Source organism: Acinonyx jubatus, chromosome D1, assembly GCF_027475565.1.
Source record: "Acinonyx jubatus isolate Ajub_Pintada_27869175 chromosome D1, VMU_Ajub_asm_v1.0, whole genome shotgun sequence".
Lineage (NCBI taxonomy): Eukaryota > Metazoa > Chordata > Mammalia > Carnivora > Felidae > Acinonyx > Acinonyx jubatus.
Window position 1 is genome coordinate 77,165,352 of NC_069390.1, and position 27,698 is coordinate 77,193,049.

Genomic DNA, 27,698 nt, shown 5'->3' on the forward strand with positions numbered 1-27,698 from the left:
ACCTAATAAGCTTACAGTCTAATGGGAAAAGTTGACTGTTTTGAGTCAATGTAGCAAGAGCTTTGCTAGAATTAAGTATAGAGGCAATGCAAAGACAGAGGAAGGGCAACTGATGTAGTTGAGAGAAGAGAAGGGGAGATTTCCTAAGGGCAGACTCATTCAGCCAGACATGGTTTTGAATAAAAGAGAAATTATTTGCAGTCTTAAGCACATGCAGGGTTCTAGAAGTGACGGAGGGCATCTATATGCAGGAAATTTCACATATTGCAGCATAAATAAGAGCAAAGTACAAGAGGGGAGTAGTGACACATAAACATGGGAATATATCATGTGTTTTGAGGTTTTAGCCATTGATTTTCAGCCAGCATTTTTGTTTGCCATTCCCGTTCCATTGCAGTATACCCACCTGTGAGTTATGTTAATTTGAATATTTCCATATCATATAAAGGAGACTTTTGTGCTTACTGGGTACTTGGGAAAAGTTGTCAACTCACACACTCATGTTTGACTCATAGTCCTTAGGCTCTGCTCCTCTCCATATACAGCTCATCTGTGTGCAAAGAACTGTACTAACTATTAATGATAGGCCAGCTTTACATTTCTTTTCTCTATCCTATCCCCTTTCTTTAAGCACAGACCTGCTTATTAAGTGCAAACAAACTATCTTAATAAACATTACTACAAATGTGGAATCCTGCCTATCCAGTGTCATCAGCTGGTGAATACTCAGAAAGGTGGTCTGTGAACAAATTAAGTAGCATAAAACTCAGTTAACATTAAATCTCTCTGCTATGAAACATTTTTAGGTTTCTAGACAAGGAAGCACTATCATTTTTGATTAAAAAAACAATTACAATTAATTGCAGCTAACTTTAATTTGATTTCTCAGTCTATAAACTTTTTTGTAAGGATGTTGCCAAGAGAAAATAGTCAAGCCACCTTGACAAGTTTTCTCTTTAGTTATCCCAAATACCAATAGTGAGACTATGACTTTGAATATCATACATATTTCACTAACGTTGAGCCTCTTGATGGAGAACAGTTTTATACAGTCAGAGTATAGATGGAAAACTGTTTAAGAATATTTCAAGTTAAGTTTGGTTGTGCCAAAAGCAATTTTATTCTCTCCCACTAAAAATTTTACTTCCTTTTGTTTACTGTATAAAGTTCAAATTCCTTACCTTTATAATGAGGCCCACTATGTTCTTAACAAAAAATTATTGAACAATTTTCTACTCATAATATTTTATTCATGTAATTGTTCTTCACCTAAAAAAGAAGATACTTTCCACACTTCCCATAGGCCAAATGTTAGTCATATACTCTAACTTCTAAGGAGAGCTCTAGTTATGCCTTTTCCCCCATAACTCCACTCACAAAAATGGGGAAAAATTAAATGCTCAGGTGCACATATGTGTTTAACATTGTTCAGGGTAAATATTTAATTGGGAGCAGTAAGTAAATTATAAATGGAACTAAACAAGGGCAAGTGGTTTCTATTGATTGAACTTTTCTCTTGGTTTCCTTCCATATCACTTGAGAGGTATCCAGCCATTGAAAGGGCAAGTAAAACCAGAGTGCAATCCAAGACAGGGGATATTGCGTGGATAAGTTATAACAGGTCTATATTGGTTATAGGGTTGTATACATCTGGTTTTAAATCACATCTCTTCTCTTAATAGTTATTTGACCATGAGCAAGACTCTCTAAGTCTCGGTCCTCTCTAAGCATCAGGTTTCACAGGATAAAATAATATTTATATTTTGGCCAGTATTAGAAAAGTCATCACATGTCCATCACACCACTGTGTTCCAGAAACTATTATATGGAATTAGCAATAATATCTCCTTCAGTGCTTGCAACAACTCACTGAGGTGGGCACTAGAATCGTCTTCACTTGGCATGCCTGGCAATGAGTGGGATGAGATAGCAATATCCACGTGAAATATCTAATAAAGCCTTTTGCTTCTCAAAGGGAGGAGAAACCTGTCATCACAAGATTTCACTTTGAATGGTTTTAATATAATTTAGTAACTTATACAGGTCAGAGATATAAACCTATTAAGAGCTTAGAGAATTTTCATTCACTTATCATTATTCATTTAAGAAATACATATGTGAAACTATAATATTGAAGAAAAATAATCTATGGAACACTCATCCCATTTAATTGTAGGTTTTCATGAAGTATCTTTATAGTCAGTTTTATAAGTAAAGCCTGTAAGTTAAAAAAATGTTAATATTTTTGTCATACTTATTTGGGAAGGACATGGGTCCATTCATTCAGGGAAAAAGAAGAGGATAGGAAAAGGGAACGAAGAGTGAGAAGATTTATGAATGTAAGTGAAGGAGAATAAGAAGGAAAAAGAGCAGAAAAATTAGTTAACATTTTTAGAAAAGTCTGGAGTCAAGTTAATAGTGTAAGGAGTTAAGCAACAGAAAGAACAGTTGAATATCAAAGAAAGGAAAGAAATTGAATAAATAGAGAAATGGCAGAATGAGAGCAAGAGAAGGCCAAGATTCTTCTCCTATAAAGCACCGATGAGAATTCTTTAAATGAAAGTGTGACCCAAAATGAATTGATATTTTTAGTTTAATGGTTATGTAAAAAGAATGTCGTTGACAATTGTTGAATGAAGGTTACTCAATTTTTAATTTTAGAGTCTTCTTTGTATCTTTTGAACCTAGAGTTTTTTTAAAAATTTCATTGTGGGTGGGGGTTCCTGGCTGTGTCAGTCAGTTGGAATTTGAGCCCCACATTGGGTGTAGAGATTACTTAAAAATAAAATCTGAAAAAATGAGAAATTTAATTGTGATGACAATGTAATGTGCATTTTGATTATAGAATCAGGTGTGTTGTGAATCTTAACTAGGGTAATTAATGGTGCACATTTAACTGCTGACTTCTCCTAAGCCAAATCTTATTTGCAAATACACTCATTCACAAATATGTCAATGCCTTCTTTTTTTCATTGATATTTTGGATTCAAACAATTTTAGAGGTCATGTAAAACAGCTCCTGGGTATAAATGAAGCTCAGTAACTGTGAAACTCTAAATCCCACTGGTTCCTTCCCCCATCTGCTCATGCAGAATGTCAAGTATTTATGAGGGCCTCAGAGGTTGTCTTACATGTACATAGAATCACATTATATCCTGCAGGACACAGCTGTTGCTTCACTATTTTTGTCTGGGGACCCACTGGAAATTGCCATATCCTCCTGTTACCCTTGTCCCTTGTTTCAGCATAGGCCATGGCATCTTGGAAATGCCAAAGTTCTGCTCTGTTCCATTTTGATAGGTGAAACACCTCTCAGAATTTCTTTTACATCAGCTAAAGGGCTAATCAGAAGCACAGCTTGCATCACAATGAATATCTGGGTTTTGGAAAATCGTTATGTTGATTTTTGGTATTTTTTTCTGCTTATCCAATCCCATCTCCTTGCCTTTTGTCAGATCATTCGTTGAAAGAGTAAATATGAGTGCAATGGGTATTAGAATAAGATACAGATGCTCCTGAGAGCCATCAAGCAATTTTTAGCTTCACCCTGGAGGACAGACTTTTATTCCTTTGTGAAGATTATTGAGATTTTTTCCTTCTTCCCTTAGGCTAAATTTATTTTCAGGAAGCCTATTCGGACTGCATGCAAATAAACTTCTGGCCAGTTTGCCTGCCAAGCATAGCAGAAGCTCAAGCTGAGATCTCTTTAAAAGGAAGTAACAACAATAATAATAATAAAATAATGTAACCAAGTGCTTTATCTGTCAGTTTTTCCAAGATATCTATGAGTATAAAAATTATATAGATAGAAGAATATATTTCACATTTTTATGTTTTATGCAGAATTTTTTTTCATATCTCAAGCTCTTTAAATTTAGCTAGCTTACCCAGACCCTGTGTAAATGCCAAGTAGAAAACACCTGCTTAGGAAATTGCCCTGGACTATTCTCCATTTTCATCCAACCTACTTCTGTGATTCTGGCCTCCTTCCCTCTCAGATTTTGGATCTATATACTGGCCTTGGAAACCTGCTTTCAATTTTAGTAGCAATTTTACTCTTCCACGTTTGATTTAATGGATTTCGCTTTTCCACCTGTATTTTGGCATTACTTAGTTTCTTGATTTTATACTTCCTATATTTTTATGGAAGACAAAGCTAATAATGATAACTCCTCCCTCTTTCATCTTTTGTCCCCCAACTTTATTCTCAGTGGAAAAAGAGAGTAAGAAAACTGGTTCACATAAGAACAAAACCCTCATTTAATAGGCAATAAAGCTGATTTCTACAATGGTTATATGATTTCTCCAGTGATTAGATAACAAACTCCATGAAAGTAAAACCATTATCACTAAACTGTGCATCCGCTAATGATTCAGCAGAGTGTATTCAGAAATAACAAAATTAACAAGCATTTGTTGAATTTAAATGGACTAAATTATTAGTGGTAAATGTATACATACACATAAATACATACAAACAGCTAGTGGAGAGTAGCTGCAAAGGAAAGTGAGTATGACTTAGGTTCACCCAATTTTATCTTCCCGTATGGGATTTAACTTTTGAATGAATATCACAAAATGGAAGCTCAGTTAAAGATTTTTAGAAGAGATTATAGTGGAGTCTAGAATTAATAGCAAAGTGGATATTGCACTATTGGAGTCCAATGTCAGAGTACAAGGTCCCAGGGTCTGTGGTTCTAGAGGGTGGGCTATAAAAGGGTAGTAGTGAGAGAATGAGATGAGCTGTTATAAACTAATATTTCTCTCATCTGGATTTGGCTCTGATTTGGTTCCTACATGATTACTAGATTGGTACTATCTACATTGTGTGACCTGTACTATCTTTCTAATTCATTTTTTGCTTGATGTATGCAAAATTATTTAATATTATTTTCAACACAGAAACTGAATTGATATCAAAAGTGGGGTGTAAGAAATGAGGGTAAGAAAGATTTATAATTTAACTGGACTAATTTGAACATGAATCAATTAAAAGTTTTTCAGAGAAGGGGCAAGAAAATGTGACAGTCCATGGTGTATAGTGATGGATATCTACTTGAGTTGTTGCTGTACTCAGCTGACCAAAAATGTCTGATAAAAGGATGACTTTGGGGTTTAAGTTGCTTCTGCTCTTAGAGCAGTTACAAAGTATATGAAAAGTTGAAAAAATATGTAATAGAATCTTGCTTGTATTAACATTGAAGAAGTTAAGAAAAATGACAAATATAAGACCTTGAATTCTCAATTCACACCACATGCTGAAGTCCAAGAATTTTCATTACTTTCCAAAAATAAACTCTTACCTGGTTATTAGGTTGAAAACACAGTTTAATGCTGCCAAATTCCAAATTTTAATGTCCATTAGATTCATAAACTCAACAAATATTTTAAGTAAAAAATATTATATTTATCATAAATGGTTAGAACCCTAAAAATTATGATGACAATAACGATTTTAAGGAATTTCAGTTCACTGACCTTTCTAACCAGTACTGGTTCCATTATTAAACGAAACAGTACTTTTTCTCTTGTCACATCAAGTCCTTACCTCCTTGCTTTAAGAAGTTGTAACTTCTTTATCTTATCAAGTTTCTTGTTTCTTACCAAAAAAAAAAAAAAAATTCATTTTTCTCATGTTCCAGCCCTCAAATCCTCTTTTCTCCTAAATTAATTGGGACCCAGCATGTCATATTTCTAATTACAAAGTCAAAGTTTTGAAGAGAATTATTATACACCAAAATAATTGCAGAGACTTTCTAATTTATATCAGCAGATATCTAGAAAATATTTAGGAATGGATATTGAGTGAATTTTTGCTAGGAATATAAGAACTTAATTTTAAGTCAAGAGAATTCACCATTATGTTAAGGAGTAATTCTAATTATAGATCTTACTGGTTTTACAATGGAGTTACATCCCCAAATCCATCATTAAGTTGAAAATATAATAAATTGAAAATGCATTTAATATACCTAGTCCACTGAACATCATAGCTTAGCCTAGCCTAGCTTCAAGATGCTCAGAATACTTACTTACATTACCCTACAGTTGGGCAAATCACCTAACAATGGCTATTTTATAATAAAGTATTGAATATTTTATGTAACTGAATACCACCACACTGAAAGTAAAAAACCAGAATGGTTTTAAGTGTGTGGGTTGTTTACCTTCCTGATCTGATGTCTGATTGGGAGCTGCAGCTCACTGCTGCTGCCTAGAATTGTGAGATTGGATTGTACTACATATTGCTAGCCTGGGAAAAATTTAAATTAACAATTCGAAGTACAGTTTCTACTGAATGTGTATCATTTTCACACCTTTATAAAGTTGAGAAATTATAAGTCAAGTTATTATTAAGTCAGGGACCATCTGTGTTTGTTGAGGTGGCTGATTATACTTTGGACTTAAAGGGGACATGACAAATATATTTGAGTATCAGAAATATCTTGATAAAATAAAAAAATAATTCTTGAATTTTAGAATCCCTCAGAATATCTTTATTAACATACATCCTCAGGACCCACCTACAGGAAATCTGATTCATTAAAACTAGGATGAGGTTCAGAAGTATACACTTTCAGTGAACATTTCAGACAATTCTTATGTGGTTGGATGATCAAACTTTGAGAATATAGAGATGTAAGACCAGTATTTGGAGATAAGGGTGCTTAAAAAATGTGTTTTATTCGTGATCGATCTGTGTATCCTCTAATATTTTCCCTGAGAGAGGTTAGAAGGCATTTGTTTTTATTTTGAGAAATACAGTGGTGAGAGAGTCTTGAGGTTCTTTGAAACTGCTCTGGAATTTTTTTCTGTACACGGTAATTAAGGGTTAGAGATGCTAAGAATCTGATTTAATTAGTAATGGGAGCATTCTCAAGTGTCAGTGCTCAGGGAGGGACATACAGGACATACAGCATACTTGCCCTGCTGAACTACTGTTCAAGTGGGTTCTTGAACCAGCAGCGTATTTATTATCCCAGTTTATACATGTATAATTAGAACTAATATCTCAACACCATGCAGAATCCCATTTGCTTCCCTCCATTACCCATGTGGTAATACCTATTACAGTAAGAAGAGCCAAGAAAAAGCCCCTGGGACTCTCTGTACCCCAAAAAACACTGATAAACAATATTGCATTCCTGGGTGAATGATATATATTAGGGTTACCATCAAATTGAAAATGTAGGCAGCTGATTCCTATCCTATTCAAGTGTCTAATTGACTTGTATAAAGAACAGGTGCTTCTAACAGTTGAGGGACATGTCACAAGGACCCTTACAAGTACTTTATGAGGACTGGGGAAGTTGGAAGACTACAGGAAACACAACTGTTGAAAGTAGAGAACAAAAGGCAAAGATTTTCCTTTTTTTTTTTTTTTTTAACCTGCATAGTAGTGTTCTCTGTTACCTGGTGTAGCTACATTACTCCAGACTGCCCAACAGCTACTTTATATAACTTTTGGATGATTATTGTCATTGCTGTGTTTTACCAAGATTGTCTTGGAGAAGCCTCACCTTGGAGCTGGGTATCCCATATGCCATTCATTCAGGAAACTATATACTACCTTAGACAAATTCTGAAACTGAGAGGACAGGTCTCCAAGATTCAGAGAAGGAATTCCTGTATTTCACTCTATCTTGATCTTGGTTGTTGAAGAAATCAGAGGGTATAGAATGTATTGAATGACAGGAGAAAGATGGACTTTTTCATAAAAGAAGGCAAATTTGGTAACTCAGCAAAGTATCTGCCTTGTAAGAGACCAATGTTCTAGATAAATGAATTATACCTGTAAACTAGAGGACATGATATATGCCTCTTCCTATATGTTTTCCCATATAGATTCTGATTTTTATTAATGTTTTAATTTTACAACTGGGGTGTCTCTCCCTTCCCTTCTCTACCCACCCCTCTCTTCTGAAGGATAATTCAGGAGCTACCAAATTTTTCTGCTTAAAAGCACCTGGAAGATAAATTAATAATTTTATAATAGTGGAAAATAATATTAGAGATTGTTATTTTTGAGATTTCAGAGGAGTTGAGATAGATATTATTAGAAATTAGGATAGCATCTTAGTTTGACCAATTTTACAGTAATTTAATATCCTCTTCCCAACACTCCTACCTCTCAGAAACTTTCCTTCCTGGACTGTTAAATGAAGGGAAGACCAAGTTATTGTGCAGGGCCCAGAATGTTAAAAGGTTTGCAGACTTTTCCCCTTAAAACTGCAGGACAGTGGTTTATGCTTTCAGAGTATCTGTGTATCAGCTCAGGTTCAATCAAAGAATAGAACTAATAGGAGATACATATAATAAAATATTTATTGCAAGAAACTGGCTTACACATTGTGTGGGCTGGCAAGGTAAATCTGAAATCAGTTGGGCAGACAGTGAGATCAGGCTGGCACTCTCCATATGAGATGAAACTGCTTATCTATGACTGGAACTCCTTCTTTAGATTAGCTTCAGTTAGCTTCAGTAGATTAGTTTAGGATCTTTTATCTGATTGAACCAGGCCTACCCAGATTATGTAGGATAATCTCCCTTACTTAAAGTCAAATCATTATGGACTTTAATCATATCTACAAAATACCTTTCACAGCTACACCTAGATTAGTGTTTTGTTGAATAACTGAAGACTGTAGCCTAAACAACCTAACAAATAATACTGACCTCCACAAACCCTAAATTGAATCTTGGCAACAAATTTTCCTACTCCACATTTCCTTATGCAGAGATTTTTAGCACCAACATTGGTTGAAAGGGGTTTGATTGATAAAAATTGAGAATATGGCTTTTTCTTACTATATCTTGTCTGTTAGATGTTGAAGAGTACCTACAGTTTATAATAATTGAATCAGAGCACATGAATGTGCTTTAAAGTACAGGAGAGTATCTGGATCAGATAGTAAGCCCACAAAATTTATACAACAGGCTCTGAGTCATTTCTCAGATAGAAGAACCAGATAATTTCATGGCACTGGTTTATATAATTTCCTATAATTTACTATGTGAAAAAAAATTATCTGTTATAGAAATTCACTGGAGTTATTTAAGCTTATCAAGTGGTTGCTTCAAGGTTTCTGAGTTTTGCTTCACCTTTGTTCTCAGCATAAAGAAATCAAGTACTTACATTAAAAAAAATGCATGACTTTCTGCCTTACAGGTTTTATGTTGTGTGACTTACTCAAGTAATGATACTCTATTAACTTCTAAAGATTTCTTAACACTAATTTCTTTGTAAATTAAGTAATAATCATTTACATTGAAAGTGACTTCTCCTGTTCTTTCCCTACCTAACTGTTAAAAATGTGGCACTAGAATATAGTAATGCCAAGGTGTTCAATTTGCAGCATTCTAGTGAAGCTTGGAAGTTTCATTAAAAAGTTGATGTTCTCTATGCCTTTAGCCATGGTTCTTAGAATAAGGAAGTGATTCCTGGGTTATATTTTGTTAAAGATATTATCACTATGTTCATTGTTAACATTAATGTCTAAATATTCTGTCTGCAGAAAGCTGATGATCACAAGGAAAGGTAAAAGAAACGGAAAATATTTTTAGAATCCATTGGCGTTTTCTATCCCCATAGTCACTTTTTCCCAAACCTACAAATGGTCTCTCTGCTGAACGACTACCTTCTAACTCTTCTGTCATCCAATAAAATGTAAATATCATGTCAATACTTTCCTTAAATAAGCTTTACAATATCTTTTTAGGGGTCTTAGAATAAAGGTCAATATCACTAACTTAAACTTTAAGGACTTGTATGATTTGGATTCCTTTTCCCTCCACAGCTTTATCCTGACAACTGCCATCTATGTTCAAGCTAAACTGACCACCTGTCAGTGCTATGCTTTCCTTATAGTAGAGGTTCACATACAAAACATAAATATTTCAGGGGCAACCATCTGAGGTTATAAACAATTTTTACAATTATATCACATTTATATGTATCCTATTGAGTAGAGTTTTTAAATTTCATCTTATTTGGTGGACTTCAGATACAGATTGAATTAAGCATACCTTTCAGTTTATGACCTAAATCTTCATTAGTTCTTCAAGGCCTTCCTGTTCTTGCTTCATTCCTTCTTCTATTTTTATACAAAACTACCCAATATGTTGATATGCATCTTCCATCTATATTTAATGTATATGTGTATATAGGGCTGTTTTTTCCATGTATATATTTTTAAATTTCATAATTATATCATATCATGATTTAAGATAATTATCAGCTCTGCTTTGTTTGGAAGGAAGAGTTGAATAAGTCCAGCTCTTTGGATTGCAGGAAACCTAATTTGTTTTAACTGATGAAATCTGGGTGTGTCGATAGAGGGAGATTAGAAAAGCTTCTCTGGGCATTGATTTTCACTTCCTGCTATAATCTACAATATATTTGGTGTATGTAAATTTATTTGTTATAAAGCAAATAATCTTCATTGATAAAATGGAACTTGTATGAGTCTGATCATTGATGAGTAATGTTTAGAACCTTTCATTACATCTGCCTTCTTCAAGACCATTCTTCTGATTTCTTCATCTGCTTGATATCTTGGATTCATTATTACTTCCTGCTTATTTCCCTTCACTTGATTAATACCTTATGTATCCTTCACATTTCAGCTCAGGCATTTGCTTTGAAGCTCAGAACAAGTAATGTCTCTTTTATATATTATCACTTCTCTAATTTTCCTTTGTCTTTGTTTTCAAATAGTAATTAAATCTCTCTCTCTATCTATCTATCTGTCTTTATATATCTGTTTCCAATTTAGAATATAAGTTCCTTTTTTGGTAGATTTATTGTTTTCTTTTATTCTTTTCATTTTGAATTTTTTATTTATTTTCTTAATATACATTCAAGTTAGTTAGCATATAGTGCAACAATGATTTCAGTAGTAGATTCCTCAATGCCCCTTACCCATTTAGCCCATCCCCCCTCCCACAACCCCTCCAGTAACCCTCTGTTTGTTCTCCATATTTAAGAGTCTCTATGTTTTTGTCCCCCTCCCTGTTTTTATATTATTTTTGCTTCCCTTCCCTTATGTTCATCTGTTTTGTATCAGAGTCCTCATATGAGTGAAGTCATATGGTATTTGTCTTTCTCTGACTAATTTTGCTTAGCATAATACCCTCTAGTTCCATCCAATGAAGTGGAGTAAGATGCATGAGTTGTTGTATTTCTATCCTTAATGACCAGTGGTATTCTTAGTTTTTAGTATGTGCTCAATAAATATATGTTGAATGATCAATGAGAATGGCACGATTTTATAGAAAGCAAGAGTCATTGTTGACTTTTTTGAAGAAAAGACAAACCTAAAGGTAAGAAGGTTGATTTAACATTACAGCAATATTTTCTTCTGAAACATTTGATTATCTAAAACTGAAAGTGGAGAAAAATGGAAGTAGGAAAGATCAGGCTATATTTTCCAGAGATATATGCACAAACAGAGGGCTAGTTCTAAATTGTTTTTTATGTATACAAAGTTTTTTGGCATGTCTAATCACCTCTGTGATTAGAGCAGGCAGGAGAAAGATGGAGTCTTGGTCCCAGTGAATCTCAGAATGAATAAAGTTGATCTATAGATCCATCCTGTAGTTCTTTCCTCTGTCCCACAATGTAGAGTGTGGATAGATATATCTATTAACATGCAGAATCTTCATTTGCTTCCCTAACATATCAGTGAAATACTATGGTAGAAAGGATCCTTGGAATTGTCAGCTGCTGTATACCTCATGCCTCACCTCAGCCAAATAATAGTCAAAGGCAATAATGCATCCCTGGGTGAATTGCAGGGAATACATCTATCATCAAAGTCAAAGCTGCATTGGTGGTGATTGTTTATATATACCCACATAACTTACTTTTGGATCTAGTGAGAATGTAAAATAATACTTATAAAACAACTATATAAGTTTATTCAAATGGTGACACTAGTCATAGTTACTATTCCATATTGATATCAACAAAATAGTGATATGCAACCTATTGATCTAAGTAATTATTTATATTCAATGCAATCAGTAAAAACACCAAAAACAATTCATTTTTATCTCTCAAGGAAAACAGTATATCATGACTTTCTTAGCTCAGGATTATGCCAGTTCTCATTTACACTATTATGATATAGTCTGCAGGAAGCTTGATCATTTTGATATCCCCCAGAATATCACCTTTGTCCAATATACTGATGTTATTGTGCTAGCTGAGTCTAGTGAGCAGGACATCAAAAACATCCTAGATATCTTAGACACAAGAGTACAAGAATTTATAAGAAAGGTCAAGGGCTTGCCACATCTTTGAGAATTCTGGGAGTCCGGTTCTGGGCATGTCAGAAGATCTCTTTTAAAGTAAAAAACAAGTTGTTCTTTGAGCCACCTATTGAGTTGAAAGAAAAATACTTGATGAGATTCTTTTGGATGTTAGAGGCAAAAAAAAAAAAAAAAAAAAGCAAGCTTGATTCTGTATTCCATTTACCAGATAACCTATAATACTATCAGTTTTAACACTTCCCAGACTAAGACAGTAGTCTGTATCACATCCAGGCTCTGGAAAAATCAGCCCCATCACTTGGATCATATGATCCAACAGACTAAATTGTACTTGAACATTAAATAGTGTATAGAGATATTGTCTGAAGGCTTTAGCAAGTTGCAATAAGAGAATCATAATGAAAATTCTCAAATGTTGGAATAATGACAAAAATTTTACCTTTAGTAGTATAGTTTCTATCATGTTATTGGACCCATGTAGACACAGAATGCCTGACCATGGGACACTGAGTGCCTATTAAGACTAAGATATTCAGGATGCCTGGGTGGCTCAGTTGGTTAAGTGTCCAACTCTTAGTTTCAGCTCAGGTCATGATGTCATGGTTGGTGGGATAGACCCCTGCATTGGGCTCCTCTCTGAAAATGCAGAGCCTGCTTGGCATTTTCTCTCTGCCTCTCCCTCTTTTTCTCTCTCTAAAAATAAATAAACTTAAAAAAAAAACACTAAGATGTTCATTATAAAAAGATATGCCATTTGATCCACCTCAGTCAGAAAGTTTGAGCAAGCATTCTATTATTAAAAGAAAATTTCATACTGTGAAGGTACCCAACGATGTTTTCATGGCACAAGTAAGCTTCATGCAAATATGGCTTATATTCTAATGATACCTGTTCTGAAGAGGCTCATAGTCTCTCTCTGAACCTAAAACAATGGCCTTATGTGGAGCTTCCTATATCGAGTTAAGAGAAGACCCAATTAACCAAGTCTGTGCCTGGCATATAGATGGATGCACATGATATTTAGTACCATCAGAAATACGCAGTGCAACACTATAACCTCACTACAAATAGCTCTGATAAATACTGTGGAAAGAAAACTTACCGGTGGGAAGAGCTTTAGACAGAAAATCTGGTTGTCTACTTTGTGTAGAATGAGAGACAGCCTGAAGTAGAGAGACAGATTAAATTCATGAAGAGTGGTTAATGGATTGGACAATTTGCCAAGGACTTGGAAAGAACAAGATGATAATTGGCTACAAGGGAGTCTTCAGAAAGGGTATTTGGAGAATAGGTCCAGTGTTACTACATCTGTGCCCATGTAAATTTCTAGTAGAAAGTTTCTGGACAGAGAAACTTATCAAGGATCAGGTTGCCCATTCTGCAGCTGTCAGTAAGCCTCTTTCCACAGTTGTTCCTGTTTTGGTCAATGTGCCTATGTATTATCTGGAGATAGCAGTAGGGACAAAAGCTATGCAAGAACTTAACCACATGTGCTTTCCTTACCAAGGCTGCTCTGGCTATGGCAGCTGCTGACAGCAACAGACACCAGCCTGCTATGGGACCTTTTTATGTCCACTCCCTGGAAGCAGGCTCATTACATTGAATTATTTCCATCATGGAGAGGCAGTAATTTGTCCTTAGAGGAATGGACACATAAATTTGTATACGTATTTGCCTTTTCCACTTACAGATATCTTGCTAGCATCACCTCAGAATGATTTATTAATCTCTAAGATACCGAAAGAACACCATCTCTGTCCAGAGAATGAATTTCATGTTGAAGAAAAGAATACAGCAATGGTTCTCTAATGATGTACACTGGTTATGTCAAGAAAAAAACTGTAGAAAGGCCCACTGGAGTCTCAATTACAGAGTCACTGCAAAACAACATATAATTAGATTGGTGTGTCACCCAACAGGGTATAACATATGCTTAAAACAAAGACCAGTATAGGACAACCTTTTCTAGATTTCCTAATTTTTAAGGATCCATAAATGAAGAGGTGAAGCTGAAAGTGCCCTTTCCTATAATTACACCTTATATTTTATTAAATTATTATTTTTTTATTTCTATTACTACAGTCTTGAGCTTGGTGGGTTTAAATGTACTAATGCTCAAGATGAAAGTAATTCCTTTAGGAAACACAGCCAAGACTATCTTCAATTAGAAGCTGATATTGCCACAAGACAATTTTGCACTCCTCATGCTATTGAACTGGCATGCTTCATGAATAACTCTACTGGCCAGGACATTGATCTGGTCCATAGCCTAGGTAAATTCGATTATGGCTACATAACGTGGAAAATAGAACAATGTCTGAATCCAGAGAATCACTTGGCTGCAACTCAGTTTTCCCATATTCAATAATAACGAGTGATGAGAAACTGCAATAGCCTTGTGAAGATAGGACCTTTAAAAGTTATTATAATGATAGAAGTTTGAATCATCCCTTCAGAAAAGAAAAGAGAGGGGTGCCTGGGTGGCTCAGTTGGTTGAGCCTCCGACTTTGGCCCAGGTCATGATCTGTGGTTTATGTGTTCGAGCACCACATCAGGCTCTGTGCTGACTGGCTCAGAGCCTGGAGCCTGCTTCAGATTGTGTCTCTCTCTCTGCCCCTCCCCACCTCTGTCTCTCTGTCTCCCCCACCCCCCAATAATAAAATAAACATTAAAAAAAAAGAAAAGAGAAAAACAGTTGAGGTGTTGACAGAAGGCAGGGAGAGATAGAATGTGTAAAAAGGAAGCCATGATTATGACTTAGGACTTATTGCAAACTACAAAATGGGAAATGTAGCAGCTCTGGTGTTACATGTTCTTTCCTTTTATTCTACTAACATATACACCAGTACTACTGGTGGCTAATTTTTACTGTTTTAACCATACCCTATTATTACATGATAGCTGATAGGATGTTGCATTTTTCCTTCATTGGGAAAATGAAAGTTTCTTCATCTAAATGAATTATGAGTGCTGTGTTACAAATGAGTATTGGCAAAACCACTGGCATACTCACAAGTTTTATGCCTTATTATTTTCAGCTCTGTGACTAGGGAGGTTAACCAATCTATAAACTTCAGTATATGAACCCCTCATTCCCTTGATTTCTGCTGAAGACTAACAGTAATTGAAAGTATGTAAAGGAAGGGAGAGATTAAAGTAAAGTATGACTCTCGTTTGCTCTCTCATGCTTCTCCATAGTTTCACCATAGTTTGGACAATGGCTGTTTGCTTCCATGGCCATGACCTATGTAGGTCAGCCTCTGTTCCTTGGCTCCTACTCTTGTAGGTTCTGCTTCAGCCTCTTGTCCTATGAGACCAGTGATGATAATGGTGGTAATGTTCTCTCACTGTTGATAATCCTTGCATACTTCACCATCAATTGTGGATTTTCTGATCCACACAAATACTGTGAAAAGCTCTTTTATTAAATTCTGTTTATGTGTACCCTTTATGTGTGCCATTGATTTACACCACTACCATGAAAAAATAAAGGTTTTTATAGTTTCTTCCAACTCTTATATTTTAAGTTTCTAGAGGCAAGAGATAATTTTCATACAGTGTAAATATAAAATATAATGTGGTTTTGGAAATTTATATGGCACAATTTAATTAATTCTATGTCCCACACTATTGATTTTAAAATGTCATCCTTTATAATGCTACAGCTAAATAGGGTACTCCTTTATACATATGTAGTGTTTAGATTTATTTTATACTGAGACATGTAGAATAATAACCTTATAAAAAGAAATACATTTTTTAAAAGGAGGAATAATTATGTGGAACTGTAGCTAAGTTGTGAGGAGAATTTATCATTAGTTAAAAAAATAACAAACAAAAGCCTCTAGAAAGTACAAATATGACTTTCATACCCATTAAGTCATGGTCATGCTATTTTTTTCCCTTTTTACAATAGCACATCACAGAAACTTGTTCATTCTCCCTTGTGACCTTGTGAAGGAGAGCAAACATGTTCCTTTATCACCTAAAACATTTTATTCATTGTAAAATGGGCACCATGACACTGTGGCTATTTTAAGCCTTCCATTGCTTGTCTAAAATAGATTCTGCTGGCAGAATGTGTGTTCTAAAAATTGTTTGCTTGGTGTGCTCATTACTTAATGTCAACGTTCAGAATGGCAATTTCGAACAATTTCTAAACATTTTTTTTTTTGCCAAATAGGTGAAGTGGATGATGCTATTTAAGTAGTTTGTGAGATATGGGCTGAGAGAATGAGGCATTATTCTGGGTGAGATATAGGCAAAGAGAGACTCAAAGACTATTATGTGTCATGGGATAAATCAGCTTTCACAGAAATGGGGAGAATGGTAATCAGATGTAAGGCTAACAAGCTTGCAGTTCTTGTTAAGGTCAGGAGCAAATTTTACACATATAAACAACAGGAGGTTAATTGATATAAATGGGATAAAACATACTCAATAGGTCAAATAAACTTATTTTTATTTCCCAAGTCTTCCCAGTAGATGTAACATCCTATAAAGCACATTTAATTATGCCTCTAATTTTCTAAAAGTTGTAAACTCTAAGTATGCCTTTTTTAGAACTTCTCATTGCTAATGGTAATAAATAATTTCAAGCCCCAAACTGGCTCCCCCATCTTAATTATGAATATTTGTTTCTACATACCTTACCTTCTAGAACTGTGGCTTTCCATCATTACTCTGACATATCTTGATGCATATTCTGATAAACATGTAATATTTATTGTTGTTTCATGTTTGCTGAGCTGAATGCCTGTGCAATGTGTGTAAATCAGCATTTAGTTTGTAGCATGCAAATTTTTAGTCAACGAGCCAAAGATAAATTAGAGTTCACTGGAATATGTGGAAACCTGACTATAAAAAGTTATATATCCCCATTCTAGCCATAGTGATCATACTCCGCCACAGCACATTATACACCTTCACAACTTTTTGCCTTATTCCCCCAATTTCCTTTGCTTGGAGTATGAACCTAAGGCCTATTGCTCAACCACCATACACACTCAAGCCACACAAATTTTGGGAAGTCTTAACCCCCAGGCTGTTCTCTGATCTCTCAAATATTTCTTCATGGCTTCATTAGCTCAGGTATGTGACTATGTTATGATTAATCTGTGTAAGTGAACTGCTTCAGAGTAGGATTAAAATTAGTTACCTGTATGGGGCACCTGGGTGACTCAGTTGGTTAAGTGTCCGACACTGGCTCAGGTCATGATCTTGAGGTTTGTGAGTTCGAGCCCCACATCAGGCTCTGTGCTGACAGCTCAGAGCCTGCAGCCTGTTTTGAATTCTGTGTCTCCCTCTCTCTCTGCCCCTCCCCCACTCATGCTCTGTCTCTCTCTGTCTCTCAAAACTAAATAAATGTTTTTTAAAAAATTCTTTTAATTAGTTATCTGTAGTCTTAGCACCTAAAAAATAGCTTACATCCTTGTGAGTGCTCAAAATTTTTTAAGGGATAAACATCTCCAGCCAGGACCAGGAATCCATGTAGATGTATACCTAAGAAAACGCAGCAGCACACTAAAAAACTCAAAGTAAACTTTGATTCCAGGTTAAAATGTTTCTATATACTGGTGTCTTCCATACCCTTGAATACCTTGTATTCAGATGTTTCCATAGGAGACAATTGAAATCAAAGAGAAGGTCAAAAGTTGTAATTATGTCCCATTTTTGAAAAGGATAAAGGAGAGAAGTTAGAAGGCTGGGACTGGAGTTCTAGCCCTGCCATTATCTGTCTGGGTGACCTTGGAAAGAATAATTGCAAGAACAAGAATAAATTTCTAGTAACAAGTGCATTAATACCATCATCAATAACGATTATAACAGATGGGATGGAATTTGTAGCACATGACTCAAACTATGTCAAGCACATAAACAACCTAGACAGTTATTCAACTAATATATACATACATACATGTATACCTATATACATATATATATACACATATATATACACTATATATATACTATATGTGTACTATATACATATATATATACTATATATATAGTATTTATAATTAAACATGGTATACTGAATACCTTATTTTTTTATATGCTTTCTCCAAAACCTCTATGGAGTGTAAAGGAACAGTTTTATTAAAAAGTGCAGACACCCAAGGGAAAAGTTGAGGAGATCATATCAATTGAGAAAAGACATTAAAATTTTAGAAAATTGTGAGTATTGGTTAATGTAGCGCAGGAGAGAAAGCTTTAATCTATCACTTGGCAGAGTTAAGAGCCAACAATACACAAACTTACTTACACTTCAAAACCACAGAGTCTCAGGATATAGAGTATACCATTTCAATGAAGGCAGGGATAAGGCATGGGAATGAAAATAAGAAGAATGATTTGGGGGTGCCTGGGTGGCTCAGTCGGTTGAGCACCTGACTTCAGCTCAGGTCATGATCTCATGGTTCATGAGTTCAAGCCCTGCAACAGGCTCTGTGCTGATAGCTCGGTGCCTGGAGCCTGCTTCAGATTCTGTGTCTCCCTCTGTCTCTGACCCTGCCCCACTCATGTTCTGTCTCTCTCTCTGTCAAAAACAAATAGAAACATTAAAAGATTTTTTTAAAAAAAGAAGAATGTTTTAAACTATTTAAAAAACAATTGGATGCTTTTCTGCTCAATATTCCCTCCTTTACCCTGCACAACAGGTGAAGGGAAGAAAAGAAAGCCTATTCCAAGGAAATTTAAAACTAATGAGCTCTAGGCTTGAAAATATTGAACAAAGTTAAGAGGGGTGGAAAGAAGTGAGGATAAAAACAGGAGAATTAGATGAATGTCTCCTCATTAAACTCTGAGACCACATCCTGCTTTTCTCACTCAGCTTAGAAAATCCTGAAAGTCAGACTTATACCACCATTAGGATTAACCATCTGGCACAAGGCAAAAAGTTGATAAATGCTGATATTTATAGACCAAATGAAACAACTTGGTGTCTGCCAAATGAGTAAAACCCATTCATATTTTAGTCCCTCTCACACCACAAATATTACAATTGTTAGTTCCTCAGTCATAAGTAGGAACAAACAACTAACACATTTGAGAAAATCATCTAAATTTAAAGATAGACACTAAGGGTGCCTGGGTGGCTCAGTCAGTTAAGGAGCCCACTCTTGATTTCAGCTTAGGTCATGATATCAAGGTTTGCAAATTTGAGTCCCACATTGGGTTCCACACTGATGGTGTGGGCCTGCTTGGGATTCTATTGCCCTTTCTCTCTGCCCCTCCCCTGCTCACACACACACAGTCTCTCTCTCTCTCTCTCTCTCTCAAAAATAAATAAAAAAAAACATTTACAAATATAAAAAAAAATAAAGACAGACATTAAGACAAATATGTATACATAAGTCAAGCAAAATGAAACCATCTGAGGAAACAAGAATAATAAGAAAAAAAAATTTCAGGGGTGCCTGGGTGGCTCAGTGGGTTAGGCGACCAACTTTGGCTCAGGTCATGATCTCGCAGTTTGTGAGTTCGAGCCCCACGTCAAGCTCTGTGCTGACAGCTCAGAACCTGGAGCTTACTTCAGATTCTGTGTCTCCCCCTTTTTCTACCCCTCTCCTGCTCATGTTCTGTGTCTCTCTGTCTCTCAATAAATAAACGTTAAAAAAGTTAAATAGAAAAAAGAAAAAAAAAACTTCAGTAGCAGCAAACACAACTTAATAGTAACTACAGTAACCAAGAGAAGACAGAGTATCACGGCATATAAGAACCAGAAGGATTTATTTTTTAATATAATATTCAGATAATTAAAAAGCAGATATTAAAGATTTGAAAAAATAAATTTTTGCAGAAATAAATATTATTTGAAGGCCCATTTGAGAAAGTTGAGGATATGACACAAAAGGTAGAAGAACATTACAGAAAAAAGAAAAACTGTTGAGTTAAGCCAAGCAAATTAGAGAAACTAGATTTCAAACTATGAGAAGAGATAAAATGAACTAGAATATATTATCAAAGATATTATGAAAAAAATTACAATAAACTTTCCCTAAGTAGAAGTGATGTGAGATTTCAGATTAGAAAGGTCACCCACTGAGGGTCCCCCAAATTATCCCAAAGCATATCATCATACAATTTTTGAACTCTCAAAGAGACATTTTGAGGGGAAATATCTATATCTATCATTATCTATATAAATATCACATCAAAGAAGTGGTAAGCAAAATGACACAGTACTATTTCCCAACTTAAAATTCCACACCAAGACAAACTATTTCAGTGCAGGGTACAATGAAGACGTTTTCAGTTGTACAAAACTTATACTTTTAACCTCCTATGCACATTGTTAAGTTTTATTGAGACATATTCCACCAAAATAAGACAGTGTAAATTAAGAAAGAAAGATACATAATTCAACAAATAAGGATTCCACTACTCAAGAAGCTCAAAGGGAAATACCAGGATCTGTCGTAGTTTAGAAAGTCCCTAATAAAGCCCAATTCAGGAAGATTGAGAGCTGTAAAGGGTTGCAGTCAAGAAGGGAAAAAAAAATCTGTAACTGCTTGCCCATTTTACCATATTATGATTTTCCAGAGAATTTGAAAAAAGAAAAAATGATAAAGTATTAATAGAACCATAGAAAACATTTATGGAGTGCTAACTTGCACTAAGTAACTTGTTTATATTAACTTGCTAAACATAGCAAGCTTATAAATTTGGCAACTTTATTATTCTCATTTACAAATGAGCAAATTCTAGGAAAAGCAAATGCTATAAAATAAGTAAAATATAATCATGCTACAATATGTTATCTCACTATGAATAATATTTAAATAATCATTAAAGTGCTAGCATGAAATATTTAACAAAAATTTATAAAATTGCTAGGGTGGAGATCAGGAGGTATATCTGTAATAGGAAAGGGCATGAAGTCTCACAAGTATAAAAATGATCACTTACAATCTTCTATAGAGGGAGCTCCATAAATATGTCTAAAATTGTGATACCAAAAAATAGCAGCACTTTTAGTTACAAACATGGTCTCCCCTAGGTATGTAGCGTACAGGATAATACGTTGGTGGTTCCCTTTTTAACAACAATTTGGTTTAAAATGTGTGACAAAGTTCATGGACTCAGGTAAGATATCAAGATTTGATTTATTGCAGATGTAGAGAAGAGAAGAGGTATTTACATTTTGTAAGTGTCATAGTGGCCAGGCATCATTTCTTCCTTTTCAGGTCCGGGAACCATAGTATTGTGTTCTTTATTGTCAAAAGTGTCATTCCTGGCTAATTTCATTTGTGCCCATCCCCATGAGGAAAAAAGATAGTGGTACTGTTATTACTCACAATGCAGTTTCTTCAGATTCTGTGAGTTTTGAAACAATATAGGTCTTGCTCTACTGTTTCCTAATTCCACTTATTCAATGCTGGTTACAAAATTACTGTCTTAGAAAAGTGGTTTCCAATAACTCTGAACAGCAGCTAGTGTGTTACATTGATAATGATCACAAATGCAAGTTTTATCCAGAGTATGTGAATGAAAATTAGTTTTCTGGTTTTGTTAAATTTACAATTCAGAATTTTATAATGTAAATGTCTCACAACACCGTACTAAATATGTCTTCTCTGAACTACTTTAGACTGTTTCTAGGATATGATCTCTTTTGATGGAGGCCACACCTCCTCCTTCTATCCACCACCACCAGTGGAAGGTAAATAAAGGGTATTGGTTGGAGGAAGAAGAGTAGACCATTCATAAAAGGACTGCCTGTCTCTTGTGTAGCACACCTGAAGACTGATCCTGCAGCATGACATCTCCTCACGCATTGGAGTTAATTAGAGGAATTTGATAAGGAGGGCCTATGGGCACTATGGAACAACAGAACTCTTGGAGAAAATGGCACAACACTGCTGCAGGGCTAACAGTGGACAGTGCCAGTGGCAAGGGGCATCCAGGGTAAAGAATTCCTGCCATCATTACCAACACCACACACCCCACATTAGGGTACCATAGCCCTGAAGTGGGGATAATTGGAACATGGATGGGGGAGATCCATTGAATGGGCTTATACATGCAGGTCTAGGCCAAGGATCAACAGTAGAGAGTTGATAGTCCAGGGTCTGAACTTGACCTTTGTCTGACATAAATGAAAGGGTCACACCAGATCAGCAAGTCAGCTCCATCTTGACAGTTCAATCGTGCAAGAAAGAAATACTTGCAATGTCCAGCAGGAATGGTCTGATGTCAGGCCACTTTCCTGGAACTAGATTCATGTTTGCTTGGTCTACAGGTGCTAGTGGTCTGAAACATGGGGGGGGGGGGGGGGGAATACAAGGAAAAACAACTAAAGAATTGAAATACTGAACTGATTTATTCTTAGAGAGGGGCTAAGGAGAAAGAAAGGTAAAGTCAAGAGACAATTGTTTTTCATAAACTTTACTGTAGTATTCCTTAAGTTCTATAGATGTATTGCTTCCAGAAATAAAAATATGACTATATGAAAACAGTTTATTTTTATTTTTTTTCCCAGCTCCAAACTGCTATATTAAATCAGGCTTCTAGAGAACTAAATACACTATAAAATGTTAAAGGAAAATCCAGTTGCTTCTAATTTATATTTATATTGGTATATTCATATATATCACGATTGGTCTCTCAGAAGCCTGTAAGTTAATGACCAACATAGCCAAATGCAATAAAGAGGAGAAAGCTTAGTATTATTTGAAGTATAGAATTGTGAAGACAATTCTGGGCCCAAACTATGGCTCCAAGGTTGCTCATCTGTAGTTCTCTTCTTTCTAGGCCCTTTCTTCCCTCAGGCATTTCTGCTTGCTGTCAATTTAACACCACTAATGAGGACATTGATAACTGCTTAAGAAATGTTCCAGTCCCTTGGGTATTTTTATTCTAAAGCGGAGTGTCTTATTAGACAAAACCATTTTAAACCCAAAAGAAATAATATGAAAGGGGACTAATTTTGTCATTGGCAATAGGGTTGATATGTTGAGGCCTAAAAACTCTCCATCTACCCATAAGTTTTGTTTTGTAGTAGGCTGCATATTGTGATGTGATCCTCTTTACACACAACCTTGAGAAAAAGGTCAGCATTTTAAGGAAAAAATCATGCCATACTGAGTAAAGCAGCACATTTTGATTTGTATTTACTTTCGTGCAGGAGTACAGCTGAAGATGTGAGAAATATTTTGATTATGCTTATGCTGTTAATTATTTCACAGAACCTTGCAAGCTACCCCCATCCATGTTAGACCTCACTGAATAAACCTATGTAAGAATAGAGCATAATTTTTTGGCTATGTCTAAGTAAAACTTAACTGCATGAATAATGCGTGCATGCACACTGAAACACACACATAGTAACATCTCATTAGCTTTGTAGCATTAGAGATATGATTACTTTTTATATGGAATTCAACTTTATCTTATATCAGAAATAATTCGTGTTCTTACAAAGCTCTTTCTAAATTATACCACGGTTCTTTATCTTCTAAAACACTAAATTGAACTTTTAAAATATTTCAGTGACATATGTTTCTTTTAATACATGAATTGACATAATGTTATATAACTGATAGCCTCGGGTTCTTGTCCATTTGCTAATGTTCAAAATGGTTCCAGAGAACTCTATTTTGTTTGTTTTTATAACTTTTTTTTTCTCACTGCTAGGCTCTCCAATGTTACTTTTCGCTTCTGTCAGTATGTTATCTTCTAGATACTATTTTTTAAAATTATTTTTTACATCATTGAGTGCATAGTCAGTGCTCAATAAATGCTGTGTTAAATTAAAATACATTTCACTCTGCTCCTAGACAGTGCTGTTGTAAAGACATAATGAAATATTTTTACTGATTACACACTATTCATTTTTTTCTTTTATCATTCCAGCTACTTAACATGACTTGATTTGATCTATTTTGAAAGTAATTCAACCACCGATTGTTAAAGTCCTGGTTAATAAAATTTAGTTAGTTATGGTCAATATGAGAGTCCAAGTAATCACTAATATTTGGCTTCCTTTTCTGTGAGTAGCTGGAGTGCTGTCATACAAAGGGCTGGGTGTTGAAGAGGCTGACAGCTTTTATGAGGGGATTTGAAGCTATTGCTACATAATCCACAGGATGAGCTCTTGTCTTATAATTGCCATGACTCTGAAGAACTTCTGGCTCAAAGGAGCATATGTCTGAAGCCATGTCATTTGGTAGTTAACATTGATCTTTTCATTTACTTATGCTATCATCATAGCCCCTCCCTTCAAAGTAAATTATCTTTGAATGTCTATTTTAATGGCTATCCCCCACCCCCTCAAGGTGCTATGCAATTTCACTTAGAAATTAGAAAACTGGAAGGCAGAAGACCATTTTAAAGATAGTTTATTTCATGACCTCATGTTTTAAGGGGCCCTGAAACCCTTGTCTCCAAGTAATCAAGGCAGTCATGTTTGACTTTATGGCTACCCTAGACATAACTATTTGATGTATTAAAGAGTATTTTTATAAAATTGACATCTGCTGTTTCAATGATACAACATGGACATTTTAGGCTTGTATTCAAAATGGAAATTGAATTTTATTACCTTGAAAATAAGGGCCAGAAACACTAATGTCCACATTAATGACTTTGAATAATCTCTAGTTATACTTCTAGAATAATAGCTCCGGGGATATTTGCTAGGATAGCAAAATACTGTTTTACCAGTAGGAATGGTGGCATCAACCTTAACTTGAATGACTATTTTAAAAGGCTAGTGATAGGGACACCTGGGTGGCTCAGTCAGTTAAGCATCCTACTCTTGATTCAGCCTCAAGTGATGATCTCACATTCGTGGGATCGAACCCTGTGTCAGACTCTGTGCTGACAGTGTGGAGCCTATTTGGGATTCTCTCTCTCTCTTTCTCTCTTTGCCCCTCCTCATTTGTCTCTCTCTCTTTCTCTATCAAAATAAATAAAAATTTAAAAATCAATAAATAAAAGAATTCCTCCTCAATTAAAAAAATAAACAATTAAAAACTAAATAAAAGGCTAGTGATAGACCAAGGACTGTGGAATAATTTGACTCTCCATGTCAACTGGAGGAATTCTTTATATACATTTGTAGTAGATGCTTCTTTCTCTAGTCTTAAACTCTGAAAAAGAGACTGTATCCAAAATCCAGCTAGTTCCTGACAATACTACACTTAGTGTTTGTTTAACTGAACAGACTAATTCAAAATACTAGTTGATACAGTTTCCTCTGATAAACAAAAAACTGATTTACTTAGAATATTATTCAATGAGTTTTTCTTAACTTCTATTTCCTAAGACAGTTTTGGTTCAACTGATATACACTTTTTACATGTTAATTTTACATGTGTTGATTTTTACTGATGGGCCATCTCTTCCCATAAAATATAGAACTACAGAGCTTAATGCCTCCTTGTGAAAATACATATCAAGTGTTAGACCAGCAAAAATGCTTGTGAATAAATTGAAATTCAGATTTTTTTTTCTGTCTGGAATTTGAAAAAGAGATCCAGAGAATGAAGAATAATTGATTACAATTGGGAACAAAACAAAACAAAAAAGATACACATGAAAAATGGACAAGAATGTTGCATCCTAAAGTAAATTCTATTGCAAAAGGCATGACAAGATCATTTAGATTCTCAAGCCACTTAGTATTCTGAATAAACTTTGAGGAGGCTCACAGCTTTTAGAAGTCTCTAGAAAAACTTTCAGTCTCTGGGAAACTCAGTTTAGCTACTATTTCTGGGTTCCCTGTGAAATGTGATAAGTTGGATTCTTTAAATTCTAGTGAGGACAAGGAAAAGATCACAATTCCTGCTTACAACTATGTTAAAGTTTCCACAATTTGGAGTGCACCAAGGAAGTCTATTCCCTGGTTCCAAAAGAACAGAAGAAAGATGCCTGAAAAAAATAATTTACCTTCTTTCTTGTTTTGGGTACAGTTTTATTGAGATATAATTCACATACCATAAAATTCACCTATTTAATTTGTGCAATTCAATGTTTTTTTCTTTGCTTGTTTTGTTAGTATATTCAGAGCTGTGCAACCATTACCACAATCAATTTTAGAAGATTTTCATTATCCCCTAAAAAATCACCTTGTTCTTTAGTGGTCATCTACTATTTCCTCCATTCCGTTCAACAAGGTTCACCACTAATCTATTTGCTATCTCTAAAGATTTGCTTAACATGGGCATTTCACACAAATTGAATTGCATGCTATATAGTCATTTTTTCCTGGCTGCTTTCACTTACCAAAATGTTTTCAAAGATTGCCCATGTTGTGTCTTATATTGGTACTTCAATTCTTTTATTGAAAAGCAATTTCTGTGTATGTTTAGACTATGTTTTATCTATTTATTAGTTAATATATATCTGGGTTGTTGATGCTTTTTGGCTTTTAAGAATAATGGTGCTATGTGAACATATGTTTTCATTTCTCCTGGGAGTGGGGCAGTAACTCTGTTTAAACTTCTGAAGAACTCTCAGAAAGTGGCTATACCATTTTACGTTTCCATTAGCAACATACAATGGTTCCATTTCTCCACATCCTTGTCAATATCTGTCATTATCTATCTTTTTTATTATAGCCATCTTACTGTGTATGAAGTAGTACCTCATTGTGGCTGTTATTTGCATTTTCCTAACATCATTAGATGTTGAACATCTTTCCATATACTTATCGGCTATTTGTATATCTTTGTAGAAATGTCTAGCTAAAGATTGTGTATTTTATCTTCTCAGTGAATCAACTCTTAGTTTTGCTTCTATTCTCTGTTATTATATTCTCTATCAATTCCCAAAGTGATCTATGTTACTTAATTCCTTCTTCTTACTTTGAGTTGAGTTTTTCCTTATCAGTGTCTTAAGGTAAAATGTTGGATTTTTGACTGGGGATTTCCCCTTTTAAAATACAGGCATTTGCAGCTATAATTGTCTGATTAAGTACTGCGTTAGCTGCATCCAGTAAGCTTGGATATGATATGTCTTCATTTAATATATCTCAAAGTTTTTATACTATCTTCCCAATTCCTTTAGTAATCTATTGGTAATTTATGAATATGTTGTTTAATTTTTACATATTTATAATTTACCAATTTATTTCTGTTATTGACTTCTAATTTCCCTTGATTGTGGTTGGAGAATATGCTGTGTATACTATTAGTTATTTTGATTTATTAAGGTTTGTTTTGTGGCCTAGCACATGCCCTTCTCTGGGATACATTCTGTTTGCTTCTGAAAACAATGTGCACTATATTTTTGTTGGGTGGAGTGCATTGTAGTTGTCTATTAGATCTCATTAGCTTATAATGTTGTCCAGGTCTTCTATCACCTTGTTGATTCTTATAGTTAGTTTTTGTTTTCTTGCTTATTTTAGTGACTGATTGGACTATTTTATTGAAGTCTGTTTATCTTGCAGTGGAAGTCTCTGATGAAGTTTTACCTCAGAA